This window comes from Podarcis muralis, chromosome W (genome assembly GCF_964188315.1).
Source record: "Podarcis muralis chromosome W, rPodMur119.hap1.1, whole genome shotgun sequence".
NCBI classification, from domain to species: Eukaryota; Metazoa; Chordata; class Lepidosauria; order Squamata; family Lacertidae; genus Podarcis; species Podarcis muralis.
This window is the reverse complement of record NC_135674.1, coordinates 15,666,760-15,683,612: the sequence shown is the minus strand read 5'-3', so window position 1 is coordinate 15,683,612 and position 16,853 is coordinate 15,666,760. Positions and strand designations below refer to the sequence as shown.

The 16,853-nt window shown below is 46.5% G+C and overlaps 1 long non-coding RNA gene across 1 annotated transcript; it reads right to left on the bottom strand.

The window, feature by feature from the left end:
* Positions 1-400: 400 nt before the first annotated feature.
* Positions 401-16,553, bottom strand: LOC144326250 (uncharacterized). The gene is made up of 3 exons (XR_013391458.1): positions 16,480-16,553; positions 1,701-1,872; positions 401-530 (listed from the first exon to the last, which is right to left on the bottom strand). It is a non-coding gene; the product is annotated as an uncharacterized LOC144326250 (long non-coding RNA).
* Between the last annotated feature and the right edge of the window lie 300 nt (positions 16,554-16,853).

The window sequence follows — 16,853 nt, the reverse complement described above, 5'->3', positions numbered from 1 at the left end:
TCAGTCTCTCCAACAGAGAGCCAGTGTGGTGTAGCCAGTTAAAAGTGTTGGACTAGGGTTTAAATCTACGCTCAGCCACAAAGTTCACTGGGTGTGACCTTGAGCCAGTCATTGCCTCTCAGCCTAACCTACCTCACAGGGTTGTTGTGAGTCGTTGAATGAGGGAGAGAAACCATGTACACCACCCTGAACAACTTGGAGAGAAAGGTGGGACATAAATGCAATAAAAAATTAAAAAGCAACCCCTGCTCCCCTTTAAGATACGATTAAGCTTGGTTTGCATCTGAAATCCAGCCCCTAACAGTTTATGACTGACCAAGTGCTGAAGCTCCCCACGCTACCACCTCTCCAAGCTCCCTCCTATTTAGGGTCAAGAACAGCTCATACCTCCTCCTCCACTCGACCCGAAAGAGGAGAAGCCAGTGCCTTGTGTGCCAAAACGCATAGGCTGCTGAGAGAGGGATCCAAAGGTAGGGGTGTTCTGGCTTGCCAGTGTTCCGAAGGACACTGTGTTGGCTGTGCCACCAAACCTGTGGAACAGAGAGCAGGAGCAAGCAGTGGGTTAAAGAGGGTGTGGCTTTTAAAAAAGATAAGTGAAGCAAAAAGAGCTAGATGAAGGCAGAAATCCATAATCAGCCAACTTGGGTGCTGTAGATGGCAAGGGAGGCCATGTTGGTACTGCTGCCTGGATTGGTGTTCTGCCTGGACAGGGTCTGCTCAATGGTGGCTCCCTGTTGGTGGAATGCCCTCCTTGGTGAGGTGCATCTGCCTTCCTTTTATTAACAGAGCCACCCGCCTGCCAATCAACTGACATCACAATGACATCAGGCAATGGGGTGCTTTGAAGTCCCCACAATGAGGACTTCAAAGCACTGTACAAGGCTGTTAAATAAAATAGCACAGTGTGTTGTAGTACCACTGATCAGCTGATGGTCAAGGTTTCAATGCACTAAGCAGGGGCTCCCTGGGTTTGGCTCTTTGCAAGCACCAAAGATCAGCTGGCAGCAGCAGCCCCATGGAGCTTGAAGTAAGCTGATAGGCACTGCTTGACTTCCAATCCCAGCTCACTTTGCTATCACAGTTCTCCATGGGGAACTCTGTAGTGCAGCCAATCCTAACCAGCTTGGTGATTTGCAATGAAAGCAAGCTTCCCTGGCTTTAAGGTTCCTGACTGCACAATGGCAACTGTCCCTTGCACAGGTGGGTGGGGTTTGGTGGAAATTGTATACAGTGATACCTCTGGTTGCGAACGGGATCCATTCTGGAGACCCGTTTGCAACATGAATAGAACGTAACCCGCAGTGCCACGTCTGCGCACGCGTGGGTTGCAATTCACCGCTTCTGCACATGCGCGTGACGTCTTTTTGTGCATCTGCACATGCGCGAGCCGCGAAACCCAGAAGTAATCCTTTCTGGTACTTCCCGGTCGCTGCGGGGCACAACCTGAAAAAACGTATCATGAAGCAAACGTAACATGAGGTATGGCTGTAATTCTTTGCTGTTACCTGCCCCAGGACCTTCTGGCAAAGGGTAAATAAGAAATCTGATTAAAGAAATCAATATAATGAAATGTAGTGAAATGAAGGGTGGCTTGCAGAATATTTATTCAAACTAAAAAAGAAAAATGGGGCACCTGGATATCACTGCAACCCCCCCTCCCAAGACCCTGTTGTTTTGTTGCTGTTGTTGTTGTGGCTTACCCGAATCCTCCAGCGTTGGCAGCCGCCGTCCCCTCTCCGAAGACTTTGCCTCCCGTCGAGCCCAGAGGGCTTGCAAAGGCTGGGGCTGAACCGAATGCTGGCACCCCTCCGAACCCGGGGGAGCCCCCAAAAGTGGGAGGGCTGCCGAACACAGGAGCAGCTCCAAAGCCACCTGAGCAAACACAGAGGCAAACAAAGAAAAACAAAGGGAAGGGGACATACACAAGCAAAAGAATAAATAAAAAGTCAAAATAGCAGAGAGAGAGCGAGAGAGAGAGAAAGGCAAGGCAAGAAGAGCAAAGAAAGAAGAAATCAGAGTTAGGACATTTCTCGGTGCAGAAGCCCCGCAGACCTGAACTTGTGGGGAAGAGGGGCTTTATTTGTGCTGCAGAAGCAATGGGACCCTGACACACTTTCAAAGGCCCCGATTTCATCCTAGAAAACAAAGTCAGTAAATATTACAAAATATCCTCTCCCCTCCTTTTTTAAGGCACAATTTAAAAAGGAAATTGGGGGGGGGGCAGTTGTCTGATGAGTCCTCTCTGGTTTGGGCCTCTTGGGCAAAGCAAAGAACGTAGATCAGGCTCAACACCTTTTTGGATGTCAGAACTCAGGATTCTGAACTCTCCCTGTAAGAGACTCTCTCTCTCTCTCTCTCTCTCTCTCTCTCTCTCTCTCTCTCTGTGTGTGTGTGTGTGTGAGAGAGAGAGAGAGAGAGAGAGAGAGCGAGAGAGAGAGAGAGAGAGAGAGAGAGAGAGAGAGAGAGAGAGAGAGAAAAGCATTGCTTAATTCAAGAGGCAAAAGCGGGAATGGGGTGGGGAAGCAGAAAGGAACAGCTTTAGGCAGAGGCAGGCCTTAGCTAGATTTTTCCTCTTTTTTGTTTAGAGTTGCAATCTATGTCTGCAAAGGAGACGTGAACTATCGGATTTACAGCACTGCATTCCCCCCCCCAACTTCCCATCTAAGGGGAACCTCAACCTCCTGCTGGCCTTCATTCAAGAGAGTCCGGATGTCCCCGAGAACTGCAAATCGGCAACCATCACCCCCAACTCTCCACTCTACCCCCCCCCCCAAGAATGCACCAAAGAGAGAGAGAGACAGCGAGGAAGAGAGAGGGGGGTTTGGGGATGGGAGAGTTTCTCATTAAGAGTTGCCTTCTTTACCCTCCGCACAGCACTTACTGCAAAAGGGGTGGCTAGATTCTGCAGGCATGTCCTTAAGAAGAAAAACCTTAGACATGAATTAAAAGAAAAACAGGCCAAGAACTCCCGCTCTAGAGCACCTGCATGAAAAAGCAGCAGTTGCTGCTGCCACCACCAGCAGCAGCTCTCAGCAAAAGATGGGGGGAAGGAGGGGGGAAGCTAGCAGTTGCTAAGGTAGCTGTTTTCTGATGTCGCCAGCAAAACTGCAACCATTTCAGCACAGCGGTGTGTTGCACCCTAGAGGGAAGCTAACCACACACCCCTGACCTGTCACAAGCAGACCAGGAGGAAAGCAAGACATTCCCAAGTCTATGATGCCATTTCCTGTCATCCCCACTTTCATTTTAACTGATGCCAAGATCGATCTATCTATCTATCTATCTATCTATCTATCTATCTATCTATCTGTGTTTGCACATTACTCTTCAGTTCCAGCCCCTGAAAAAGGCTCCTAGAGCAGCCTGTATCTGTGAAATCAACTGAAAACAAGGCTGGCTTACAAGCTTAAAAAAAGACAACACATGACAAAGGAGGAAAATGGGACAAGAAGGGAAGAGGGAAAAAGCAAATCTTGGCACCCGTTCTTAAACAGCCATTCTTATAAGGACCAGCTGGCTTGATGGAGCTGGTATTCTGGCAGAGTTGATGGGATGAGCCCTGCTTCCCATCTCTCCTACTGAGGCAGCCTAATGGGAATGACTGGTGACAGCTGAGGAAGGGGGTCTTTATTCCCCACCCCCAAAAAAAGGTTATTTTCTGAGTTGCTTTGTTTCCCTCACAAAGAAACGTACGTAAAAAAGGAAGGATGCGAAGAGACACTAGGTGTATGGGAAATAAAAAGTATTCAAGGTCTGCTTGAAAATCTGCTTGCAGCTTCTCTCATACAGCCAGTAACATCTTGGCCCTTTCCTAGGAATGCAAAAAAGCCATTGGGCGCCGGGGCACGATTCACACTGGGAGTGACATCATCGCACACACCATATTTTGAGCCTCTCCTGTAAAAACAAACTCACAGCTCACATGGGAAGTGTGTGACACTGAGCCAAGAACTGAACCAATTTGTTTGCCTTCAGCTCACCAACATGACAGCAGGTACAAATCTGGCTAGTAGGAAGGAATGTGTGATGGAGCCTTTCTGGTGGTGGCCTCTTCGCCTATGTAACTTCCTTCTCTGGGAGAGACATTTGTTTCCACCACCACCACCACCCCCCCATTTTCTTTTAGACACTCCTTTTCCAATTCACCTTTGGTTAGGAAGCTGGTGGGGCATTAGAACACCCTCCCTATTGTCAGCATGATGGCATCTGATGACACAGGCTGACTTGACGGTCGGTGGGGATGTGTGCCATTTTTGTGTGTTTATGTTGCTCTTTTTTTAGCTTTTGGAAATTTCCAACTGTATGTGGTTTTGAAGACCAGAGCTGCAATGCTGTTATTTAATTGTGTTTTGTGTTACAACTTTTACTTATTTATCTGCAACCCCCTTCGAATCGGCCTTGGTCCTGAAAAGCAGCATAAAATAATAATATTCTAAAGTAAAGGAGGAAAGCCAAAGAAAGCAGCCCTGTTGGGTCAGACCAAAGGCCCATCATCACAGGGGTGGATAACATCAGGTCTGGGGGACAAATGCAAGGGCTCCCCTGCCTAGTCCTTGGGACCTTCCCCAGATAACACACATGACCCCACTTTGCACCTTCCTTGGCCAAAATGTGCCCTTGAACTCTGACAATGCCTTTTGCATGCCTGGATGGAGAACAGCAAGTGGATGTGAGAAGAAAGCAGCCTACAGGGACAAATGTCCCTATAAAGGGACAATTTATCATCATTGCTCCGTCCACTATTGCGTCTGGACCTCTCCAGCATTGGCATGCGGTCCTTGGGCTTAGAAAGTGTCCATACCCCATGCCTATCCAGTCCAAAACCCTGTTTTTGTTAGGATATAGTTCCGTTCCTCCTTAAAAGAGTCAGGCATGATTGTTGTGTGTCACATGCCTGTTTACTCCCTGCACTGTTCTCGCTGGGAACTTCCGTTTTGTATATAGCTCTTGTTCTGGCTGTTTTCCTCGACACGGATGCAAGCAGTCATGTTTTTCCTTTGTTCTGACCTACGTTGAATAAAGCTGTAAATATGCTCTTCTGTCTGAATCTTCCGTTGCGGAGACTGCTGAAAAGGGCATGCATGAGTCTTGGAATGTGTCTGAGGCTCGTGTCGCTAATTGACTGATGCTGTTTCCACGGGAGACCAGTGATCATCTGGAGATGACGTGTAGGCTGCCTGATGCCTCTGCCTCCCTGGCAGTATCCCAACAACAAGGTTATGGGCCCAGATTCATGGCACTTACAGGAGAGTAAGACTGCAAAAGACTGCGAGAGGTATGTGGAAAAGGGATGGGGCTCAGATGGGGCTCAGATGGGGCTCCATACCCAAAGCTTAATGGCCACAACTATCAGACCTGGGCAAGGTACTGTGAGAGCCTGTTGAGACAGTTTGGAGTGTGGCACACTGTGTATGAAGCCCCTCCAGTTCCTCTGACAGATAGATGGAGGGCCGAGGATTCAAGGGCCATAGACGTGATCGTCTTGTCCATCTCTCTGGAGGAAATTGTAACACTGGCTGGCAACACGACAGCAAGTCAGATGTGGAATGCTTTGAAAGTAGCCCATCTGGCAGCCTTCCCAGCACAGAGTTTGACTGCGTCGGAGGGCCTGGCTGTTTCCCAGATTGCGAGTGGTTGCAGGGATGCCGAGGGCACCGGTTGCAAGCTGCAGGGGGAGCTGACTATGACATCATCCCAGACAGCATTCCAGCCTCCAGGGGGAGCGAAGGAGTCGGCAGCTGAGAGCTCTGTTTCCTGTGAGAACCAAGGTCATCTTCGCAGAAGTCGGAAGGCGAGATGTAAACAGAGACAAAAGCCTGCAGATGGCCAGGAGCAGGGGGGCAAGCAGCAGCCCAAGCCGGTGGAAAACAAGGTTTTGTTTGCGGGAACTGCTTCTCCAAAGGCCAAAGGCAAATTTGTTGTCGATTCTGGAGCCACAAGGCACGTGTGTAAATCGGCACCTGTTTATCTCCTTCACGCCTCAAGATGGAGAGATCCAACAGGCTGATGGAAAGACGTTGAGAATTGCAGGAGTCGGGACAGTGAAACTGGCAAGTCTGCACTCAACCATCAGCGAAGTACTTTTTATTCCAGATTCTGCAGACAATTTGCTCAGCGTCCCACAGCTGACTGGGTGTGGCTTTGAGATTTCCTTCAAGAAGAGCATCTGTGTCATCAGGAAAGGCAAAGAGGACATTTTGCATGCAAAGTTTATAGATGGCTTGTTCTGTATAACTTATGATGACAATGCTGTTGATGTGTCTAATGTTGAATCATGTTGTGTTGCACAAACTAACAAAGTTCTTCATGCAGGATGTATTCACGAGGCGCACTGAAGATTTGGTCACATGTCTTGGCAGGCACTGGCCAAGATACCTGGGTTGGTTCAGGGTTTGAATATCAAGCCCTGTAAGTTTCACATGAAATGTGTATCTTGTGCAGAGAACAAGGTGAAGGTTGCTCTGAAAGGCAAGGTGTCTAGCAGACAGGCTTCCAATCCCTATCAGCTAGTCCACGCAGACCTAGTTGGTCCACTTGTGCTCTCTTTGGGTGGAGCAAGGTACTTCATGGTTTTAATTGATTCTTTTTCCAGGTACATTCATGTGTTTATGCTCCAACAGAAGTCAGAAGTGTTTCCTAAGTTCAAGGCATTCTGTGCTTGGTTGGAGAATCCTCACAGTAAACACATTGGCTGTTTGTTTACTGATCGAGGCGGTGAATTCACTTCTCAGAAGTTTGAAGCTTTCCTGACTGAGAAGGCAATCCAACATAGCCTCTCAACTCCTTTTTTTTAAAAAAAAATAATTTTTATTAACCGACCAATCAAATAAAATCAAATCGCATCACATAAATTCCGAATTACAAAGCCGAATTTTAATTTTTTTGTTGGGGGTACCCATATTTCAAGTTCCGAAGGGGATTCCAATCATCTTCTTGCTGCTGCGTTAATATCCACAAATCTGTCCAAATAATGTTCATAATTCTATCCAGTCCTATCTTGCTGTTCCCACATCTCATCTTATTCATATATTTTTCTTTTTTCTTTGTGATCTCTTCTGATAATCTCCTTAAGCAGGTAAACACCAGTTGTAATCCTGTGTGAATTTTTCCGTTCGTCCAATCACCATATCAAGATGGTTTCCATATATCATCACTTCCATAAATAAAAGCACTCTTTCCATCATTAATCTTCGCAAATCTGTCGCCTTCTTTAGTCCTCTGAGGAGGCTCGCCCGCAATATGAAAACAGATCCATTCCTCCTCCCAGACATAAGTCTTTCGACAGAACTTGTCAAAATGGCGACGCTGTTTTTTACTGCGTCATCCCAAAGCTCTTATACTTTCCACGATCTCCTTAAAACATGCTTTTGGTTAGAAATTATCTCCACACAGTCTTAAATCATCAGCTTAGGTCATTTAAGCGGCATTTCTGACTTGTGTGTGTGTGTGTGGGGGGATTCTTGGTTAATCACATAGAGAAAAGAAAGGAAAGTCCCCCCCCCCATCCAGTCCCGTTGCCGACATACCGAGCCTTGGTGTGTCTTCTCATGATATATTCCTGTTTATCCGACCCGTCTTCTTTCTCAGAGATCTCTTCAATTAGCAGTCTTTACTCCCCATTCTTCCTTGAAATATGTGCGTTTGCTTCCTCCTAATTGTTTCTTTTGAAGTTGCTGCAGCTAGAGGCACAAATCAGAGACAGCATCCAGGAGAGCCGAAGTCCACACAAGGGCTTTCTGAGTAGTGCCCCCACCCCCTTGAGTTCGGGGTGGTATAGGGCACAGCAGGCAAGGGCAGTCCTCCCCACTCACTTGGGGGGGGGGCAGGGAGGCTGCATACTCCCATCACAGCCTCTTAATTACCTCGTGTGGGTCAGAGAGATGTTATTGTCGGCCATCTTCCAATGCGCCCCTAGTAACACAGCCTCTCAACTCCTAGATCTCCATGGGAGAATGGACTTTGTGAGTGAGCAAACAAAACTTTGCTGCAAGGCCTAAAAACCTTGTTGCATGATGCCAATCTCCCTGAGAAATATTGGGGCGAAGCTTTATTGTGCTTCCTTTATTCCTATAACAGGAGACTGTCATCACCTATTGGTTGTACTCCCTATGAGAAGATGTTTGGTAAGAAACCTTACGTCAAGCACATGAGAATCTTTGGTTCTGACATGTGGATCCACACCCCACAGAGCAGCAAGCTTGGGAAGCGTGGGGCACATGGTTTGTTCATGGGGTACGAAAAAGGTGCATACAGGGTATGGATGACTGACTCTAAATCCATTAAGTTCACAAGGAGTGTTGAGTACAATCCTAAGTGGGGGGAAAATGTGGGAATTTTCCAGAGTTACCCAGAGGAGGATGAAGGTGATGTGAAGAAAGCAGATCATGCTGAGAAAGCTGAGGAAACTGAGGATGAGGATGATGATGATGATGATGATCAGAGTTCGGATTCCAGTTCAGTGGGCGGCGCTGCTGCTGGTGTCAGCAAAAGTGATGACACAGCAGACTACAAGAGCGCAAAGGCCTCAGTCAGACCATCTGATGCGTCTGACACTGAACTGGAAGAACCACTGTTAACCATTGGCCACTTTTCTCCTAAGAAGGAGGAGATGAGTGCAGAAGACTTGCGTCTAGTACGCACATCTGAAAGGGCCACAAAAGGCAAACCTCCAAAGAGATTTGCTGATGAGTTTGCTAAGACTGCAACTGCTGTTCTTAGTAGCTCAGAGAAGGTATGGGAACCTTCAAGCTTCAAAGAGGTTCAAGAGTTAACCTCTAAAGATCTTGAGCCATGGCTTAATGCTATGAAGGCTGAAGTTGATTCCTTGGATAGGAACCAAACCTGGGAGCTAGTCCCAGTAGTCCCAGGAATGAGACTGGTTGGCAGCAAATGGGTCTTCAAGGCCAAGACAAACCAGACTGGCAAGGTTGTCAGACACAAAGCCAGATTGGTTGCCAGAGGTTTTTCACAGGTACCAGGACAGGATTACCACGAGACCTACTCACTCACCGTCAAGTATGAGAGCATTAGGCTAATGCTTAAGATTGCTGCAGAGGAGAAACTGCATGTTTCTCATCACGACGTGAACACAGCTTTTTTGTACGCGGTTTTGGGGGAGGAGCTGTATATGCTTCCACCTGATGGAATGCAGATACAGAAGGGAATGGTCTGTAAAGTACGGAAATCCTTACATGGTTTCAAGCAGAGTGCCAGGTGTTGGAACACAAAACTCACTGAGACATTGCTTTCTCTAGGTTTTCACCAAGGCAAAGCTGATCCATGTGTGTTTGTCAAGGAGGAAGGGCAAAACAAACTGTATTGTTTGTGTTTTGTTGATGATCGTCTTCTGTTTTGAATCAAGCTTTGTACCAAAGCACCCTAGCTCAGCTGAAGGAGCACTTTGACATGAAGGATCTTGGTGAGGTATCCAACTATCTTTCTCTGAAGGTGGAGAGGGACCAAGCAGGTAATTTTCTGGTACACCAAACACAGAAAATTGCTGATGTATTAACCAGGTTGAATTTGGTTGATGCAAACCCAGCAGACACACCGATGGTGACAGGTTACCAGGTAGATAGTACTGCTGAAGCATTTTCTGATACCACACTTTACAGATGCATTCTAGGCAAGCTGAATTTCACTGCTAGATGTTCAAGACCTGACATAGCTGTAAGCACTAACCTGCTTAGCAGACATGCCAACAATCCTACTGTTCAGGATTGGAAAGGCCTGAAGCGCATAGCCCGCTATTTGAAGGGGACTTTGCACTACAGGCTGAGGTTCACCCGTCAGAAGACTGGAGGTCTTGAAATATTTGCAGATGCTAGTTTTGGAAGTGACACCACGGATGGTACAAGCACTTCTGGAGTATGCTACATGTACAACCACTGTCTGTTTGACTGGCTGTGCAGGAAACAGACGACAGTAAGCCTAAGTTCCTGTGAAGCAGAACTCAATGCTCTGTCATTTTCACTCATGGATTGTGAATGGTTGATGCAACTATTTCAGGACATCAGAGTTTCTGTGAAATGTCCTATACAAGTGTATCAAGACAATAGATCCTGTTTGGCTTTGCTGAACTCAGAGAGTTGCAAGCAAAGAACCAAATACTTGCAGATTAAGTTACATCGTGCAAGAGTGTGTATTCAGAAAGGACTCATTCAGGTGTCCTACATGCCAGGAAATGAAATTCCTGCTGATCTGTTGTCTAAGGTTGTTAACAGAGAACAACTTAAGGTTTATGTACAGAGGTTGCAATTGGGTTGAACCACAGGTACTACAGGTTACACGGAAAGGGGGAGGATGTTAGGATATAGTTCCGTTCCTCCTTAAAAGAGTCAGGCATGATTGTTGTGTGTCACATGCCTGTTTACTCCCTGCACTGTTCTTGCTGGGAACTTCCGTTTTGTATATAGCTCTTGTTCTGGCTGTTTTCCTCGACATGGATGCAAGCGGTCATGTTTTTCCTTTGTTCTGACCTACGTTGAATAAAGCTGTAAATATGCTCTTCTGTCTGAATCTTCCATTGCAGAGACTGCTGAAAAGGGCGTGCATGAGTCTTGGAATGTGTCTGAGGCTCGTGTCGCTAATTGACTGATGCTGTTTCCACGGGAGACCGGTGATCATCCGGAGACGACGTGGAGGCCTGATGCCTCAGTCTCCCTGGCAGTATCCCAACAGTTTTCCCACATAGTGGGCTGCCAAATGCATCCTGGAGGCCCATAATTAGGATGTGAAAACCAAAGCCCACTCCTCCATTGTCTGGCCCCTAGCATGCTAACAACTGTGGACAAACTTTGCCCTCCTTCATGTATTTCTCTACTGCCCGTTAAAGACCACAAAGACAGCTCGTGGCAGAAAATTCCACACATTAAATTCTGCATTGTCCAAAGAAGTAATTTCTTTAGTCTGTCCTGAATCCCTAACCCTAACCCTAACAACTTGAGTTTGAGTATTATAGAAAAAGGAAGTGGGGAATCCTATATTCCCCCCTCCTCCTCCACACCATGAATAATTTGATACACCTCTATTGTACCTATGCATCAAGTGTGGGTATGATGGAACAGTGGTGAGGAACCAGTGGCCCTTCAGACATGGCTGGACTCCCATCATTCCTGACCACTGTGCCCTGCTGGCTGGGGCTGATGGAAGCTGGAGTCCAATGACATCTGGAGGGCCACAGGTTCCCCATCCTTGGGATAGAAGCTGGGGGGAGGGAATTCAATTTTTTAAAAGCAACACCCAACCCCTAAGTTCCCTCTTAGGAAAGGTGCCACTTATGATAATTCTGGCTGACCTTCTCTTCCTTCTTTGACCTAAAAAAATCACATCTGCACACTGGCTCTGTTCACAGGTCATGCATGACAAGTCAGGACAAGTTGTTGCCTTATTGGGAACAAGGGGCATGCTTCTGCAGAGTTGTCTGATCACTCCTCACTTTGCTCTTACCCTGGCATGAGACAGGAGAAATAAGGGACTTCCAGGTTAGCGCCATCGGCGAATGGCGGAGTTCCTCCGATTGGAGGAACGGGCTCCGTGGAAATTGGGGCTCCCCGCCGCGGCGAAGGCGGGGGCCCGCTAGAAATCCCAGGCGGAGGAAGCCTGGGAACGTGGGGTTCGGCAGAGCACCAAGAGCGCCTCCCCTCCTCACGATGAAACCCATTTTTGGGGCTCCGGAGTGAAGTGGGGTGAGCAGCGCGGTGCATCGAACCGATCACTATTTCCATGGAGGGAAGCCGCGTAGCCATCGCCGGAGAGCGCTGACTTTTTCCTGATGACATTTGGACTCTAAATCAAGTACCCGTGAGTAAAAACGGAGAATCGGATTAAGAACCTGCAAATTTTATGAATTAGGCACGAAGCGGGAAGGTGTAAACAGGAAGTCCGCCTCCCGTTCTTGTATACAGATTGAAGCAAAGACCTTGCAAACTAATAGCTTAAAAAGTCTTTTTAAAGTTGGAAATTTCCTGCACCCATAATCAACAAAAAAACCCTTGGAAGCAGGAGAAAAGGGGGGGGGGGGATTTGACTGTTTAATCCTGCAGGGAAGTGAGAGAAGGAATATAAGTTTCTACCGTCCCAAACTTGGGGACGGGGTATCGGGACAGAATCTGCTTGAGACGTCCATCGATTGAAAGTGGAGTACTTTGACAGATAGAAAAAATAAAAGAAAAGAGAAACAAACTAACTTCAATGCCACCTTCTGCATTTCTGCTCTTTAAAGAAACAAAGTATTTGAAATTGAAAGGACTTTGAAATCGAAAGTAACTTTCTTTGTTTGATACTCTCCTGAAAAATGGATACAAATAGAAATTGTGTCCCCTAGAGGGAGCCTGTCAGTTTGCGGTTTCAGCTTACATATGTGAGGTTTGCACCGTGGGAACAGCCGTTTGACCTTGTTTTTGAACAGAAATGTCTTGGCAGGAAGGTTTGGTGTCTGCCCTTGACAGGACTAATGCTTTGCTGGTGCAGCTGTCTGTGAAAATGAGTCTGATGAATGAAAAATTGGACTTTATGAGTGCTGTGGCCAGTGAATATGATCTAACAGGAAACAAGGATAAAGAAGCTACACTGTGATCAACTCAGGAATTCGGTTTGACAAGGCAAGTTCAAGGGCAGATGGAGAAGGAAGAGGTAGTAGCTATTCCTTACACAACACAAATGGTAAGATCCAAACTTCTACAGGAACAAAAGCTATTGCCTTGGAAGATTGAATTTGGAGAGTGCTGGGAAGTATTTGAAGTTAAGGAAGCTTTCTACTCTAGTGGGACTGTGAAACAGGTGAACAACTATTTGGACAAATACTTTTTGGAATACAAAGATGAAGATCGGGAGTGGAACCGGGGGGAAGGGGACAATCAGATGAAGAAAAATGGAAATTATTACTGGATGGAACCCTCCGGAGACCCACTCCCCCAGAAATTAATAATAAACAAGGAACTGCGTAAGTACAAACAAGAACCAAAAAACCTGCAGAAGGGGCCTAGAAGAGACTTAAGGGCCTCGGACATTAGAACACCAGATTGATGGACTAAGTAATGGACAGAAAGGACTGATATGACCCGAAACCAGGAAGAAGGGACGTTGGATGAAAATTAGAAATATGAAGGGAATTTTTTATGTTAACTTTGGAATTAGTGTAATATTATTGAAATTTGAGGGATTTTGTCGGCAAGGAACTAAATTGGCTTTAGTAGAAATGTTTTTAAGGAGAAATGCATGAATGTGATGTGTTGCTGAAATTTTAAGATTTTTAACATAAGATAAGGTTAAATGGAGTAAGGTAAATTGAATAATAGATTATATTAAAATAGGGAAAGGCTATGTTGATTAATAAATAAGATAGAGTGTGAAGATTAACTACTTAAACTAAAATTGAGAAATATGGGAAGAATTTGCTGAAATAACGAACTAAACTAGAATACAAAAAGGGGGGTGTGAGGAGGTTCAAGAATTAAGCAAATGAAAAACTGTAATTTGAGACTTGTCTTTTCTCTTTTTATTTTTCTATTTTTTTTCTGTTTTCCTTTTTGGGTTAGGGTTCGGGTTTTTTATATGTATTGATGAAACTCTGAATAAATATCATTTGGGGGGGGGGGGGGGGGAAGAGACAGGAGAAATAAGTCAGGAAGCCACAACTAAGTCTGGCTTCCGGTAACATCCAAAGCTGAGGCTGGGATTTGCTTTTCCCAAACAAGGTAGGATTTGAAAGCAAACGAAGAACCATGATTGAAGGCTGTGGCTTGTGATTCTGACTTGCCAGGGAAAAACAAACCACACTTGGGTTTGTCATAAGAAGGCAAGCTTAACTGTGCCCTCTCGGTATGCTTCTCCTGCTTGCACCAGAGGGAGCAGCCAAGTGAGAGCAACCAGGCTGGGCAGGTTTCACTTCCTGCTAAACCATGGTTTACTGGAACACACAAGCATCACCTGCATTTCAACTGAGGCTGCCCTGCAGATGTACATAGAGGAATCATGATACCGGCTAATCTTATTTTCTGTCTGTTTGCCAACAAATAAAAAATAAAAAATATATATCCCTGGCATGGAATTAACTCCCTTCCCCCAGTCTTCTATGCAGCTCACAGTTTTTACTGTTTTACGTGGACACTTTTCAATGCACACTTCCATCTTATTAACAGGCTGCCTGTCCGCTACAAGAAATGACTACCAATATAGCTCCTTGCTGTTTTTGACTGGAGGTGCATTTTAATACCCTGGGTGAAATTCCAGTCTGACCAATGTAACAGATACTACCCAGTTGTAAACACAACTGTCGGGGGGGAGGGGGAGAGAGAGCTGCAGCTGAATTATTTAGCAGAGATTAGAGATCCAGTGACACTTTTGTCCATGAGCCATTGGGTTTTACCTATGTCCTCCAAGTTTCGTGGGAACCAATGCATGTATTGCAAGTTAAGAACATAAGAAGAGCCTGGTTGCTGCACCAGGGCATAAGTCTAGCTGGCCCAATATCCTATTCTCACTGTGGCCGACCAGATGCCCCAGTGAGAAGCTTGCAAGCAAGACTTGAGTGCAGCACTGCTCTCCCCTCTTGCAATTCTCAGCAACTAGTATTCAGAGTCAAGCTGCCTCCGATAGCTCTATATATCATTTTCTACCGTAAGGGGACCTGCGGCATGCAAAGCAGGTGCTCAACCATTGAGCTGTGGTCACTTCCTTTCTGCCATCCACCAGTACCAGTGGCACAGGGAACCAGCACCTGACCTACAGAGCTCCTAGTCTGAGCTGCAGAGCACCCTGATATGAATTTAAGAAGAGCCTGGGTGCTGGATCAGGCCAAAGGCCCATCTAAATCCACCATCCTGTTCTCACAGTGGTCAACCAGATGCCCGAAAAGGAAGCCTGAAAGCAGGACATAAGCACAACCGTTAAAAGTCACAACATACAAAGGTCACCCATCCTTTTGGAGCCTGTGGGAACACTGATATAGTATTGAGGGCACCATCCTCTATGGTTGCTTCTCCCCACCCTCCTCTTGGGTCAGTTCACTACATATCTAGAGAAAGATGTGATCTACAATTTGATGACAACAGTGGTGGGGAAAGACCCATAAAAAGAAGAAGACCTGTTTTGCCATAATCAACACTTGTATACATGGTTGCCTCCTCCCTCCCTCTGTGCATGTGTCTGACTCCACTTTCTTCCCTGACTCCTGCAGCACCTTGCTTTCTCTCCCCTCACTGCCTCTCAGTTGTTCTCTTTTCCTCCCAACACGCTCTGGAATTGAAGGAATGGGTTTCTGTGCAGTCAGTTTGAAACGGGATCCAAAACCCCCCTTTTCTTCTTTCTCCAAGGGAGCATTTCTAAAATGCATTAACTTGAGCTGTTGAGCAAATGCATAACAAGAGCACAGCTGTATAAACAAAGCTCTCTCCTTTATCAGTCACGGCAAAGGATGACCTTGGCTGTTCCAGTGGAGTAGGGATGGCACGTCTAGGTCTTATCTTACATTCTGAACACACTCTGACGCGCAGACCTAGTCCGGGAACAGTGCCAGAGTGTGTTCTTGGAGTTGGTGACCTCTTGCTCCAAGATAAGAGTATAGGAACAGGAATACCCTTTTATGGTCAGAGGTACAGGAAGGAAAACCCTTTTATGGTTAAGAGTACCGGAGCAGGAACACCTGTGATGTCAACCTGCGTGTACAAGCTGACATGACTGGATTCCTGGGGAAGGGGGGAGAGGGTGCCTGGAGGATATATATACTGCATGAAAACTCTCATTTCTTTGGACTTCCTGTGGACTGACCACGCAAGTGCCTTTCTGCTGCTCTGGAGAGCAGAAATAAAGAACTCTTTCTCTGAACCAACCCTCGGTGTCATTTGACTTCCTTCCTCCCGTCTGGGAGCAACGCAGAGCCCACCAATCGGTAAAGTCTAATAAGGCTACAGAATCACACCCTTTGCACCTCCTGGCTGCACAGTTTTCTGTTTGGCTGCCAATCTGAGCCTTGAAAAGAAGAAAGTAGTAAAAAGTGGAAGGGAGAACACAAGAACATCAGAAGTGTCTGGCTGCTGTATCAGGCAAGTGGCTCATCTTGACCTGTACCAGGTTCCCACAAGGCCCAACCGGAAGCCACAAGGGAAAACCCACAAGAAAACTCAAAGCCAATGTCCCCTACGTGATGATGTGTAAGTTGGCCTGGAACGCAAGATCTGATGTAACTGTTGTTCAAAAGGCAGGAGGATCTTCCCCATGCTAGAAGAACAAGTTCTCCTCATTTCTCCCCATAGTGGGGAAAGCTTGGTTGTAGAGCATCCACTCTACATGCAGAAGGTCCCAGGTTCAATCCCTAGCATCTCTAGGTAGAGCTGGGAATGTCCCCTGCCTGAAACCCTGGAAGAAGGGCCATTTCTGCCAGTCAGCACTGACACTACTGGGGCAGATGAACCAAAGGGTCTGACTTGGCGGAAGGCAGCTTCCTATGTCCACAATAAGAAACAATAGACAAACTAACACCTGCTTTAGTCGGGCTGGAGAACCCAAAGCCTTGAGATGCCACGCTCCCTCCACCAGAGCTGAATGTGCCCATCAGCTTCTGCTCGCCAAAGGAGGTGGTGGTGCCAAATCCAATGGTCTGTTTCCAAAAAGGCTTGACGTATCTGGGGCAGGGAGAAACGAGAGTCTTTTCTTACATACCAGAAAAAGGCCCACCTCCCCCAAAAAGTGTCCAAAGCCCAATGGGGGGGGGGGGAGAGACATAATGAGGATCAGGGGTTTAAGATGGCACATGTCACCGCTTGCCTATGGTGAGAAAGAATCGGCACCAGATGAACAGCATCTTTTATGGAAATGGAAATACTTTTTTTTCTTTTTCATTTAACTTCAGGACC